Consider the following 13878-nt stretch of genomic DNA (forward strand, 5'->3'; position numbering starts at 1 on the left):
AAATGGTGCAAGCCTTTCGACTTGACGCCATTTTTGAGGTTTATTTATCTATTCTGTTAATTATCTACTCAAAGAGCTTCACATTTCGCTTGATGATATTGAGTGCACCTCATTTCACGCAAACTTACGACACAAAAAGTTAAATGATTTCTGGACACACAAGAGACAAGCACCGTCTGCTTGAGACAACCCGCACTCACTTTTCGGAGTTTCTTCAACAGTGTTACTGGCATATGTGGCAGAATATGCGTGGATTTGAGAGGATACTTTAAAGTGATCTAGAGGGCAAGATTTATCATTTGTGTAAGGTGCTATACGAATCACGTAGTAGAAGCTTGTTATAAAATATCCGACTTATCAGTCGGGGTTTCCTGGAGTACCGAATGCACAATGTTTACAGATTTCCACACAAACTTGGACACTTCTGCAGTTAATTAAATTTCAAGTAGCGGTGTATTCTCAATTGTGAATGGCGCACTCACACAAGCCAATATTTTACTTCGCGAACATGGCCAATGAGATATCAGATCACATACTACGTCACAAGCAGAACTTAAGAGACGCCATATTGGATTACGTGTTTTGCTGTTGAAACTCGTATTTGGTGGTTTTTATATTATAACTTTATATTATAATATATGGTGTCTCAAAGGACCAGGACAGTGAGGAATTCTCGCGAACGCGTCGTTTTTAGTAGAATTTGATGTAATAAAATGACGGGAAACACCTTGGAGAATAAAGTGTTTTCGTATTTTCGTACTGCAACTAACCCGCCAGGGTATCCGCGAGCGGTAATGCGCTGCTCCTTGGGCTCGGGTAGGCGCGCCGGCCCAGATCGAATCCGCCTGGTGGATTAACGACGAGAGCTGGTCTGCCGGCCATCCTGGATGTGGTTTTCAGGTGGTTTTCCACATCCCACTATGTGAATACCTGGCTGGTCCCCACGTTCGCCTCAGTTACTAGACTCGCAGACATTTGCAATATGTTCGCATTCCTACATGGCTTACACTAGACAAAGACAGCTGGGGTACACTAACTCCATACCGGGGGGTTCGGGGTGGCGGTAGGAAGGGCATCTGGCCACCCTCTGGAATTAACACTGCTAAATCAATAGTAACAAGGTCGACCCCTCTTCGCGGGCTGAAGGCCCCAACAAAGAAGAAAGAAAGTATTTTAGTAATGAAAATAGTGTGCTACGAGATTGTTCCGTTTCAAGGCATCAGCGATTTTTTATAATTAAAGACGTAGAGTAAACAATATTTTCCAATGCAGAGTAGTGTACAGAAATGCACGCTGTGAAGTAAAAGATAGTTGGTTCATGTCCTGCTTACTGCAAATACTTTTTATTTTCTTTCATGTTTCGGTTTATTGATATGAAACATAATCAGTGGTCTGTAATGAAACAACAATCGACAACATGAGCACACGTATAATGAATGGAATTATTTATAGTAGCGAACCTGTGTAAGGCCATGGTGCCCTGCTGACTACATACATAATTTATTTAAGAATTATTTTTATATCAAATAGATATCGTATTAGCTCTGCCATGTTTTTATATTTACTTTTGAAAGAGATATGTTTTTATGAATGTAAATGCTTACGCCAAATCTGTTCTCGTGGATTTCCACAGGAATCTACAAGAACTCGCATCGCGGACCCTCATGTCTTGCCTCTAAGGTGATTTGCCGTTAACAGTTAAATCCACAAAAACATTGTTCTGAAAATTGCAATACATATTATTTATTTAAAAATATTGCAATACCCACAAGTGTTCTCTTCGTTTTTAAATAGTTCTTAAAAGTGATTTTTCTCTTTGTCTATGGCTGGACTTCATTCTTACCAAGGACCACACCTACAATTCACTAAATTTTTAAATTTTGTTTCTACTCTCAAGTAGATTTTTGATCTCTACGCTTAAGTGGAGATCTCCCCATAAAAGGTCAAGAGATATTAACTTCTTATTTGTATAGAAACGATTCAATTCTTGTTTAAGTTAATTAAGCTGGATAATTCACAAGTAGTGAGAAAAATTAAGAGCAGAAACATTGTTGTCAATCGACATGGCTACGGCGACACATTGACAGTTGTCCTTACTGCATTAGGACGCAATGTGTGCGTAACCACAGCAGTTCTGATTCTGATATGGCATTGTCATTTGCTTATAATTATAACACTTGTGACTCAGACGTTAATGTGTGGCCCGGTAAAGGTGGAATATTGAATAGATTACAACTGGGAGATAACTGAGTCAATTAAATATGATGGCTTAAATTTTTGTTTAACTCTTTTTGTTCTTACAGATATGAATAGGGAGTTCTTGAATGAAAACGGTAATTAGTTCCGAAAGACGTTACTCTTCCCGTGCTGACCTATTTCATAAGTAGGCAACTGGCGCTTCCCTAAGTATCGTTCGCTACAACTGTCTCTTAAATGCCTAGCAGAGTATGTGTCACGGAGCTCAGGGCTGTTGAACTACAGGAGCCAACCGGGGTGCTCGTTGCAAAAAATTCTGGTTTGGGACAATGTGGTCGCAACAGGAAACCACTCTGGTGCTACGTACCCTCATACGGCGAGAGGTGGAGAAACGTACTGCACCCGGAAACGCTGTCGAAAACCACTGTTTTCGTGGTCTAGGTGTTACGGTGAACGGAAGTGTAACGTTGCATGGGTGTACTGACGTTCAACTCTTTGAACACGGTACACTCACTTCTCAATATTATTGTGACACTGTACTCGTCCCCTAGTGTACATCTTTTCTGGGGTAACTTCTTCCACTTGCTGCAGAAGAGAAGGAACCTCTGAAAATTGTCTATATTGGTCTCTGAATTTCTTATGACAAAAATAAAGTTCTTTCTGTACATGTTGTCGATTTTTTTATCTGATACTCTTTCAATGAAAATAAGTAAACAATATTAGACAAAATCGTTCTTGCTTTGAATTGTTGGAAATCCCTATAGGGCACAGCGGGACTATTCTGCTCACAGGGCTAATCCACCGGAAATAAGAGATGTTGCAACAGAGTGCTAGTTCCTCTCAGAGGCATGATCGCTTTGCCTTAAGTGTGTGCCAGTATCTCTCCGTCGCCGCATGTGGTTGTAGCAAGGGTGTTTTCTCCTATATTACTGACAGAACAAACTCTAGAAGTTACCGAATTGTGATAGACTATTGACACCAGTTAAAGTATACAAAGCAACAAATTAAGGTGAACCATGCACAATAACGTGAGATTTTAAAATCTTATTCTTACTTGTATAGAAACACAGGTTATGTAGTGTATCAACAAACATTGCAAGTTTTTTTCACAAAGGTCTGATTTGCGGCGTCGTTCGAAATACCTGCACATGCGGCTATTTCGCCCCGTATAATTGGGGCTATTTCCACTCAGTCAAATTATTGGTTTAATTGATAATTTTACTGCTAAATTCTGGAGAATACGTTTTCTTGGTTTCTTTTCAGATGGCCCGCACGTTCAAAGGAAAAAAGCCAAGTGCTTCATGGCCTGAGAAAGATATCAAACAAGCAGTAAGAGTGTTGTAGGCAGATCCCCTGGAGAAAGTGCCAGCAATGTGCTACATGGTTTCACGAAGTTTATGTGAGTGCAAAATGACGGAAAGTATTTACTTGTGACAAATGCTTGTGATTTTGACTCTGGAATACGCTAGGCGGAATAGCTTCTTGACCGGGTGGAATAGGGCCACCGTTTTTATATACCGTGATTTCTGCCTTCTTCAGATGTTTCTTTAATACTTTGTTTGTGTAACGGAGTGTCGACCTTTTATATACTGGAATATGTTCACAGTTAACGTACCGTATTTATATCACATTGACAGATCTTTTGAAATGTCTCAAATCATATCAAGTAGTGCTTGTAGTTGCAATGAGCAGAATAGCCCCTCTGTATCCTACTCGTCGGCGTATATAACATAAACTTGAAATATTCAGGCATATATAAAATATGCGGAGACTGTTTCAGTGTAACAATAGTTTCTCGATGCTGATTGTGTACATGATACCACATTCCTTCAGAGTGTATATTATTTTCTTTCAATCGAAAGTTTACTTAAAAAACTATTCACCGTGTCAAGTTTGGAAGTTCGTACCCCTATACCCTAATCAGATCTGTCAGCTTCATTTATGCGAAAGACAGATTTCTGAACGAATAAGCTAGAAGTGTTAATCAAAAAGTAATGTTCACGGAACATACCTTACTGTTTGAACTAATTCTGAACATATTTTCCACATAAACTAGCTCGTTTTACTTATACATTTCTTTGCATCTGCTTTTCCTTCTGGCTAGTAGCTACAACTCCAGTTTGTAAATTCACAAAAATTGAAGATGACTGAGCCACAACAATGGTTTTTACACTTATCTCTCCCATATCGCAAACTCAACCCCCCTGCACCATTTCTAGCAATCTCGAGTCACATATCAGCAAAGAGTAACTAATCGCGCTCGCAGGCAAAAATAACTGTGATCCTCAACAAACAAACAATGGAAAATCCAGGATGGAATATAAAACTATTATGAAACGGAAAGTTGGTTCTCACCATATAGCGGAGATGCTGAATCGCGATAGGAACAAATAAAGCTTTCAGGCATTAAGGCATTCGTCGATAATAGACGACAGACACACACACACACACAACACACACACACACACACACACACACACACACACACAAAACGTGTGTGTGAGTGTGTGAGTTGCATTTGCTTGAGAGATTGTGTGTGTGTGTGTGTGTGTGTGTGTGTGTGTGTGTGTGTGTGTGTGTGTGTCGTCTATTGTTGACGAAGGCCCTGATGCCCAAAATCTTTATTTGTGCAGCTCAGCATCTCTGCTATATAGTGAGTAGCAACTTTCCTTCTCGTAATATTGTTACATGTTCACACACATATTAAATAGTCCAACATCTAATCGACCCATAACATCGCATTGAGTCGATTGTAAATAGAGAGCTACAAATCTCTGTGGAAGATCAAGAAGTAATATTAGGTATACACGTGGGCTTTAGAAAGCAACATTCAACTATAGACAGTTCATAAGAATATGCAGTAGTATCACCAAAGCATTAAATTTTACAGATTGTGCATTAGCATTGTATCTGGAGATTGAAAGTGTGTTCGATAGGGTGAGGCGGCAAGGATATATTAAAAGCTTATTAATTTTGTTGTTCCAATTCAGTTCATTTCACTTCTAAGCTCTGTCATTGACCCCGACGTATGTATCGGTCAAGGACAAATTTTCTAATACTTTCATTCCAGAAGTTGATGTGCTACAGGGTGCTATTCTTTCACCTCTGCTATATAGCTTTCATGATGATGAAGTCCCATACTCTCTGACGGAGCGTATGGGAACGATGCGGGAGACCCGCACCGCCATACTACGCAAGGTCATAGTGGAGGTGGTTTGCCATTTGCCTTCCTCCAACCGTAATGAGGATGAATGATGATGATGAAGACAACACAACAACACCCAGTCATCTCGAGGCAGGAGAAATCCCTGACCCCGCCGGGAATCGAACCCGGGACCACGTGCTCGGGAAGCGAGAACGCTACCGCGAGACCATGAGCAGCGGACATAGCTTACATACAGCCGATATTTCACAGCCCACCCATTGGAATGAGGGCTTGTTCTTTTATGCAGACGGTACCGTTCATTGGTGTCATGAGAAAACAACAGAAGACCTGAATCATACTAATACATAATTTCTTTCAAATTATAAAAATGGCTTACCACCTGTCATATTAATCCCAATGGCCAGAAAAGTCAATTGGCGATATTTAGACAACGAAATTTCATGACCAACAAATCACAAACACAAGACAAAATAAAATTAAAACTCTACTACAGCCAAAAGAAAATTATTTAGTTCTTACAATGGATACCAATCTATCATGTAAGCCTAATGTAGATAATAATGTGGCAAAAGCAAGGAGAAGACGAGGCCTTCTAAAGATAATTAGAGGGTATATAAGAGGGGCACCCAACAACACACCAATCTACATCTACAAAACGTTTATAAGACCAGCCTTTGAATATGGTGCACCGGTATGGATCTCAAATAAACATCACACAGAAAGAGTTTTAAGTACAGAAAGGGAAGTCCTACGAATTGTCACCAAATCAAGTCTACATATTACATATCATGACGTTTATAACTCTGCAAACAAATTATCACTAAAGCGCCGAATCATTGATCTCACCAGCGATATAGGACAGATCAGACTTCACTTCGACAAGCTAACAAAAATAACGTTAAAAGAAGAATTTACGCATTTTAACTTTCCACGTTATCAGTGTAAATATCCATCACACACCTTAGCGCAATGCATTAGAGAAATTAGCCAAGAAATTGTGGAAACAGTTCCCCTTGCACCATACAGTAACATTAGCCTCTTACTAACTGAAAGATAAAGTGCAAATACGAAGTACTATAATACACTAATAGGGAATTAAATGAAATACCACGAGATAAATACAAATATAACGTAAAGCAAAACACAGCATAAGACTGATTACCCCAGGTGTGGTTTTAGAGGGGTTTCACCTACCTGTCAGACGGATGCCGGGATAAAGCAGTATTCCCCTCAGGAAGAAGAAAAAGAAAGTCGTAAATATTAATTGAAGATACTTATTAATAAACTTAATCAAGAATAAAAAACAGAATAAGAGTACCTTTCACTGAAAAGAGCTGCCGGCCGGAATGGCCGAGCGGTTCTAGGCGCTAGAGTCTGGAACCGCGCGACCGCTACGGTCGCAGGTTCGAATCCTGCCTCGGGCATGGAAGTGTGTGATGTCCTTAGGTTAGTTAGGTTTAAGTAGTTCTAAGTTCTAGGGGACTGATGACCTCAGCAGTCCCATAGTGCTCAGAGCCATTTTTTTGAAAAGAGCTAAGCCCTACATGCAGCCCAAAATATTTAAATTAAAAAGAAAAACAACAATTAATTTAGTTACTGACCTCAGAAGAGGGCTACTTTCTATACAGGGTGAGTCACCTAACGTTACCGCTGGATATATTTCGTAAACCACATCAAATACTGACGAACCGATTCCACATACCGAACGTGAGGAGAGGGGCTAGTGTAATTGTTTAATACAAACCATACAAAAATGCACGGAAGTATGTTTTTTAACACAAACCTACGTTTTTTAAATGGAACCACATTAGTTTTGCTAGCACATCTGAACATATAAACAAATACGTAATCGGTGCCGTTTGTTGCACTGTAAAATGTTAATTACATCCGGAGATATTGTAACGTAAAGCTGACGCTTGAAACCTCCGACGTTCAGTTGCGTGTTGTAACAAACACGGGCCACGTCGGCGAGCAGCAACTGCAGGGACATGTTTACGATGACGACCGTGTTTACGAGTGTGGCTGTAGTGCACTGTTGTGGTATGGTCTAGCTGTTGCAGTGTCCGCATGTAGCGCTTGCTGCTATTGTTATTCTGCATTCGTCTCCGCACGCAGACCAACTGTAGTACACCGTGTTACCAGACGTCTGTGATAGTGTAGTGTTGTAGGAACTGTGACCATGGTGTATTCGAACTCTGAAAAGGCGGAGATGACACTCATCTATGGCGAGTGTCGACGAAATGCAGCTGAAGCCTGCAGGATGTATGCATAACGGTACTCGGACAGAGAGCATCCAACGCGCCGCACATTGCAAAACACCTACCGCCAACTGTATGCAACAGGTATGGTCGTAGCACGCAAACGGGTCCGTAACAGGCCCGTCACAGGAGAAGCGGGTGCAGTACACGGGACATTGCGAGAGCCGGTGGACTGAGTCAAAGTAGTGTCATGCGCATACTGCATCGTCACCGCTTTCACCCGTTTCATGTGTCGCTACATCAGCAATTACATGGTGATGACTTTAATCATCGAGTGCAATTCTGTCAATGGGCATTAACAGAGAATGCGTTGCAGTTCTACCTGTTTACCGATGAAGCGGGTTTCACAAACCACGGGGCAGTTAATCTACGGAACATGCATTACTGGTCCGTGGACAATCCTCGCTGGCTCAGACAGGTAGAGCGACAGCGACCGTGGACTGTAAATGTATGGAGCGGAGTCATTGGCGACCACCTCATTGGTCCTCACTTCATTGCAGGGGCCCAAACAGCTGCAACATACATCGCGTTTCTACAAAATGATCTGCCAACGTTGCTCGAAAATGTCCCACTGGAAACGTGTCGACGTATGTGGTATCAGCATGATGGTGCACCTGCACATTCCGCAATTAACACTAGGCTGACCCTTGACAGGATGTTCGACGGGTGTTTCATAGGACGTGGAGGACGCATAAATTGGCCAGCCCGTTCTCCTGAACTTACACCTCTGGACTTCTTTCTGTGGGGTACGTTAAAGGAGAATGTGTACCGTGATGTGCCTACAACCCCAGAGGATATGAAACAACGTATTGTGGCAGCCTGCGGCGACATTACACCAGATGTACTGCGGCGTGTACGACATTCATTACGCCAGAGATTGCAATTGTGTGCAGCAAATGATGGCCACCACATTGAACATCTATTGGCCTGACATGTCGGGACACACTCTATTCCACTCCGTAATTGAAAACGGAAACCACGTGTGTACGTATACCTCACCCCTAATTGTAATGTACATGTGCGTCAGTGTAAAAGACCAATAAGAAGGTGTTAGCATGTGGACGTAATTTGCTGTTCCAGTCTCTCCTGTACCTAAGGTCCATCACCGTTCCCTTTGGATCCTTACGTAATTCGGTGCTCTCCGATACACAAGATCGAACAGCGGAGGAGTGGTACTCAAGCGTCAACTTTAGGTTACAATATCTCCGGATGTAATTAACATTTTACAATGCAACAAACGGCACTGCTTACGTATTTGTTTATATGTTCAGATGCGCTAGCAAAACTAACGGGGTTCCATTTAAAAAAACGTAGGTTTATGTTAAAAAACATACTTCCGTGCATTTTTTTATGGTTTGTATTAACCAATTACACTAGCCCCTCTCCTCACGTTGGGTCTGTGGAATCTATTCGTCAGTATTTGATGTGGTTTACGAAATATATCCAGCGGTAATGTTAGGTGCCTCACCCTGTATATCCCCGTTTCTCGCGTATACCTTAGCACTTGCGCTCCGCGAGTCAAATGTCGCCTCGTTGCTCGAGTAGGCTGAATTCTGTACGGGTCGTTGCGGCGTATCGGGAAATCTCGAACCCCTTAGATCGCGGTCATTTTTGCCCAGACCTAAAAACGACATACTCTCATTTGCAGGTGTGTCTCGGGTCGACACTGCGCACTCACAAATCCTCTACACAGAACCTTGCTCAGTCCACACCACACGTCACCGATGTTTTTTTTTTTTTTTTTTTTCGCATGCTGACCAGGTTCCAGAGATCTTTCCTCCTGGAGATTCTCCCTCCTCGTGTCGTCACAGCACCGGCTGTGTCGTCAGCGCCCTCACGGGTGCACAGCCGCGGTTGTTGTCGCCGCTGACGCAATGCTGACGTCACGACGACGTCTGCTGCTCGCGATAGCGCCATCGCCCTCTTCTGGCCGGCTTTACGGTCGTTATCTAAACGGCCGCTGCTCGAGCTGGCTCGTTGTTGAGACGTCTGCCACCAATTAAAGTCCCCAGCGCGCCGTTCTCGTTATCAGCACGTTGCGGAAGGTTATCTCCCGAGTCACAAATCTCCCTAATAACAACAGACGGACGTGTGTCATCTGCGGATCTTTGAATCGAGAGATTCTGGGAAAGTGCAGAAGCAAAAACGCCTGGCTCCGTGCCCTTTGTCTTGACGTGGGTCCTCGCCAGATGATAACGCCGTCAGACATAAAAACTCCTACGAAATGTGTCGTTCTTGTTTTCAGTGGGAAGAGCATTTTTGTCACTTTTACTAGGCATTATTTATCGCTCATTCACTTAGATAATACAAGGGGCGTTCAGTAAATAATGCAACACATTTTTTCCTCGGTCAGTTTCTGTTGACAAAATACGAAATTTGCTGTCGGGCACCACTGAGTATGGCTGCTTCAGCCCCTATAGTTCCTTGAAGTTCCGATTCGTGCCAGCGCAATATATAGCCTTCAAAATAGCGTCTGTGACGCAGGTGCGTCCCAGGCAGAGCTGTCACTGAGTTTGTTTGGCGAAAACCAGAGCATCGCTGACCTTCATAGGCACTGTCTGTGGAGACCTGGCAGTGAGCAAAAGCACGGTGAGTCGATGGCGAGGCGTCTGTCACCCTCGCGACAAGGTCGATCTTCCACGTGCCAGCCAGCCGCTCGCAGCTGTGATCCTGACAATGTTGGAACGTGTGGACACTCTCATTCGAGATGATGGACGGATCACAAACACCTCACTGCTCAACTCGTTCTCCTGTTGGAAGTGCTGACACATTCGTCCATCAGTTGGGGTACTCAAAGGTTTGTGCCCTCTGGCTTTTTAGGCGCCTAACAAAAGACTATAAAGAGCAACGAAGGGCCATCTGTGTGGAATTGCTTGTGCGTTTCGAGGCTGTTCGTGACAATTTTTTGTCGACCATCGACACAAGCGATAAAACATGGGTTCATAACTCCGAACCGGAAACAAAACGGCAATCCATTGAGTATCGCCACACAGCCTTTTATTCGTCTTGTGACGTTAAGAATGAATAAATCTGTTGTTATTTAGATCACAGCTCCTCCTGTGTCCTGATTAACAGTACCTTGCCAGTTTCATTACAAAAGAAAGTAGGAAGCTTACAACACAAGCATACTACATTATATATGTATATATTTTTCTAATATGTCACATCCTTGGTCCATCATTTCGTTTCTGCTTCCTATTTCCGGGGCTGCGGTTCGTCACTCTACCGTGACTTGCACTTGTCCATGCTAATCCCCCATACACAATACTTCGCCGACAGCGCTCACATGGCGCTGGCCAAATTCCACCACGAGACAGGCTACACCGCACAACAGGCGATGGTTCATAACACAGACTTAGCGTCGACACGCGCCCATAGCGTGGACCACTAACAGCATGCGAAACACATCCGAAAATCGAGACGCACTTGCTCTATGGAACGATTTACCGTCTTGGCACCACGAAAAAACATAAAGTGACTTACATCAGTACAAGAAACCACGGAAAGCAAACAGAAACAATTTCATTGGCCATAGTGAAAATTGTGAAGGCTCTTCTACGAGACTACCACGACAGAGTACGCTCAATTGCGGTCAAATTACGACAGATTTCCCTGCTCTCCTGGGAGCGGAAATTGGACAACAATTGTGAGGTCCAAACAAATAATAACAGAACTCAGTTGTTTGGAGAATTCAATAACGCAACGTGCCTGGTTTGGCATGCCACAAAAAGTGCCAATTGTTGATGATATATAACTTGCAACGGAATTTTAATTCAATCTGCTACCTGCCATTGAATGTTGGCGTGAAGATGTCACAAATACACAACTCTTTTGACTGCGTTCAACAAGGACTCATGCTGTTAACTAATGAAAATAAACAAAATAATGCCGAAATATAACAAATGGAAAATTATGCTAAGCAACGCAATATCGACATTAAATTACGTTAAACAGTTCATCCATGGAGACTATTTACATACTGCACCTGCTCTGACTTGTAGATCTACTATGTACACTTATTCTACGAATGGCTTTCATGACAGACATGGTAGATGCCAAGAGATTTCTTTGATTTCAAGGTATCTAGCTCCAGAGAGTTCAAGTGAGCGATTCTCCGGACATGGACAGGCCCATAATAGATAGGATAGAATTTTTTGGCACAGCTGTTTCTGTTTTTAGATAGACGAAACTTCTAACGAGCACTTTTTGGCCAATTCGATACTCTCTCTCGCGTGCTTTTCTATCCCAACTCTCTTTCCGTTTCTCTCCTGCCTTACGCAATCTCCTGAGTGCAAAGGCAACAACTTGTTGATGTTGTTCTCGAGCTCGCGGGGGAAAATTTACAACTTCACGGATGAGATCTGTGGGTTGCCAGTTCTTGAGAACTGTTGCTGGTGCTATTTTGGTGATACCGTGCGGCAACTCGTTCATCACATCCTGGAAGTCACGTAAAAAAACATCCCAGGTGGCGTGTCGTTTCGCACAATCGATACGGCAGAGGTTTCCCAGACTTCTAATAACTATCTCTGATGGCGACAATTGTGGGTGTCGTATGGAAGTGAATATGGGTTTGATTCTGTGTTCCCGCAATATCTCTTTCCACGTTTCTGACCGGAATTAGGTCCATTATTGAAGATGATCCTGTCGACATGGCCGACTTGCGTGAGGAAATCCTTGCAGAATGCTCTACATACTGCCTGCACAGATGCTTCCTTGAGCTGGGTTAAAGTGACTTCTAGCGGTATTCTCTATTTGTTCGCACTTCAACTTTGATGGGATGATGGGAAATACAGGTGCTTGAGTTGCCACAGTGACGACCTTTGACTTCTGACATGCTTTGCAGACAGCCAAAACCCTCCGGATTCTTCTGTCTGTATTCTTGAAATGGCACGGTGTGCGTAATTTGAAGTAGAACTTCCTGGGTCCAAAATGTGCGTAACTCAAGTGCGTGTGACAGATGATCTGGGAAAAGCGTTCGAAATATGTTCGAAATGCTGAGAAGAATAGAGGGAAGCTATATGCAAAGACTGCCAATATGCAACGTCTACATGAGCCAAGAGGCAACAATAAGAATGGAAGACCTAGAATGAGCTGCTCGAATTAAAAACGGTGTAAGGCAGGGATGTAGCCTTTCGGCCCGGCTGTTCAATCTGTACATTGAATAAGCAGTGATGGAGATAAAGGAAAGGTTCAGGTGTGGAATCAAACTTCAAGGTGAATGGGTGTCAATGATTCTATTCCCTGATTGCTATCCTGAGTGAAAGTGAAGAATTACATGATCTGCTGAATGGAATGAACACTATAATGAGTACAGAATATGGACTGAGAGTAAACTGAAGAAAGACGAAAGTAATGAGAAGTAGTAGAAATGAGAACAGCGAAAATCTTAACATCAGGATTGATGGTCACGAACTACAGTAGATTAAGTTAAGGAACTCTGCTACTTAGGCAGTAAAATAACCAATGACGGACGGAGCAAGGAGGACATCAAAGGTAGACTAGCAATGGCAAAAAGGGGATTCCTGGCCAAGAGAAGTCTACTAATGTCAAACATCGGCTTTAATTTGAGGAAGAAATTTCTGAGACAGTACGTCTGGAGTACAGCATTGTATGGTAGTGAAACATGGTCTGTGGGAAAACCGGAACAGAAGAGAATCGAAGCATTTGAGATGTGGTGCTACAGATGTATGTTGAAAATTATGGTAAGGAATGAGGAGGTTCTGCGCCGAATCCGAGAGGAAAGGACTATGTGGAAAACACTGATAAGGAAAGGGACAGGTTGACAGCACGTCTGTTAAGATATCAGATAATGACTTCTACGATAGTAGAGGGAGCTGTAGAGGGCAAAAACTGTAGGGGAAGACAGAGATCGGGATACATCCACCAAGTAATTGCGGACGTAGGTTGCAAGTACTTCTCTGAGATGAAGAGATTGGCACAGGACAAAAATTCAGGGCGAGCCGCATTCAACCAGTCAGAAGAACAAAATTAGGCATTATTAATAAGATCCGATATAAGATTCACGTGGCTGACGATATTCCTGATCGTCAGGCACCTTATAGATTACCCCATCCAAGAAGAAGATTTCGCGTGGTCTAATTAATAACATGCTTCGGGATGTGACATTAGACCTTCGACTCCTCTCTACGCTTCACCGATTTTCCTTGTTCCTAAAGAACAGAGTGGTGATTATCGGCCAGTCGTCGATTATAGGGCACTCAACCAGAACGTCGTCTTGGAATGGGTTCCGTTAGCCGA

This window comes from Schistocerca nitens, chromosome 2 (assembly GCF_023898315.1).
Source record: "Schistocerca nitens isolate TAMUIC-IGC-003100 chromosome 2, iqSchNite1.1, whole genome shotgun sequence".
Taxonomy (NCBI): Eukaryota; Metazoa; Arthropoda; class Insecta; order Orthoptera; family Acrididae; genus Schistocerca; species Schistocerca nitens.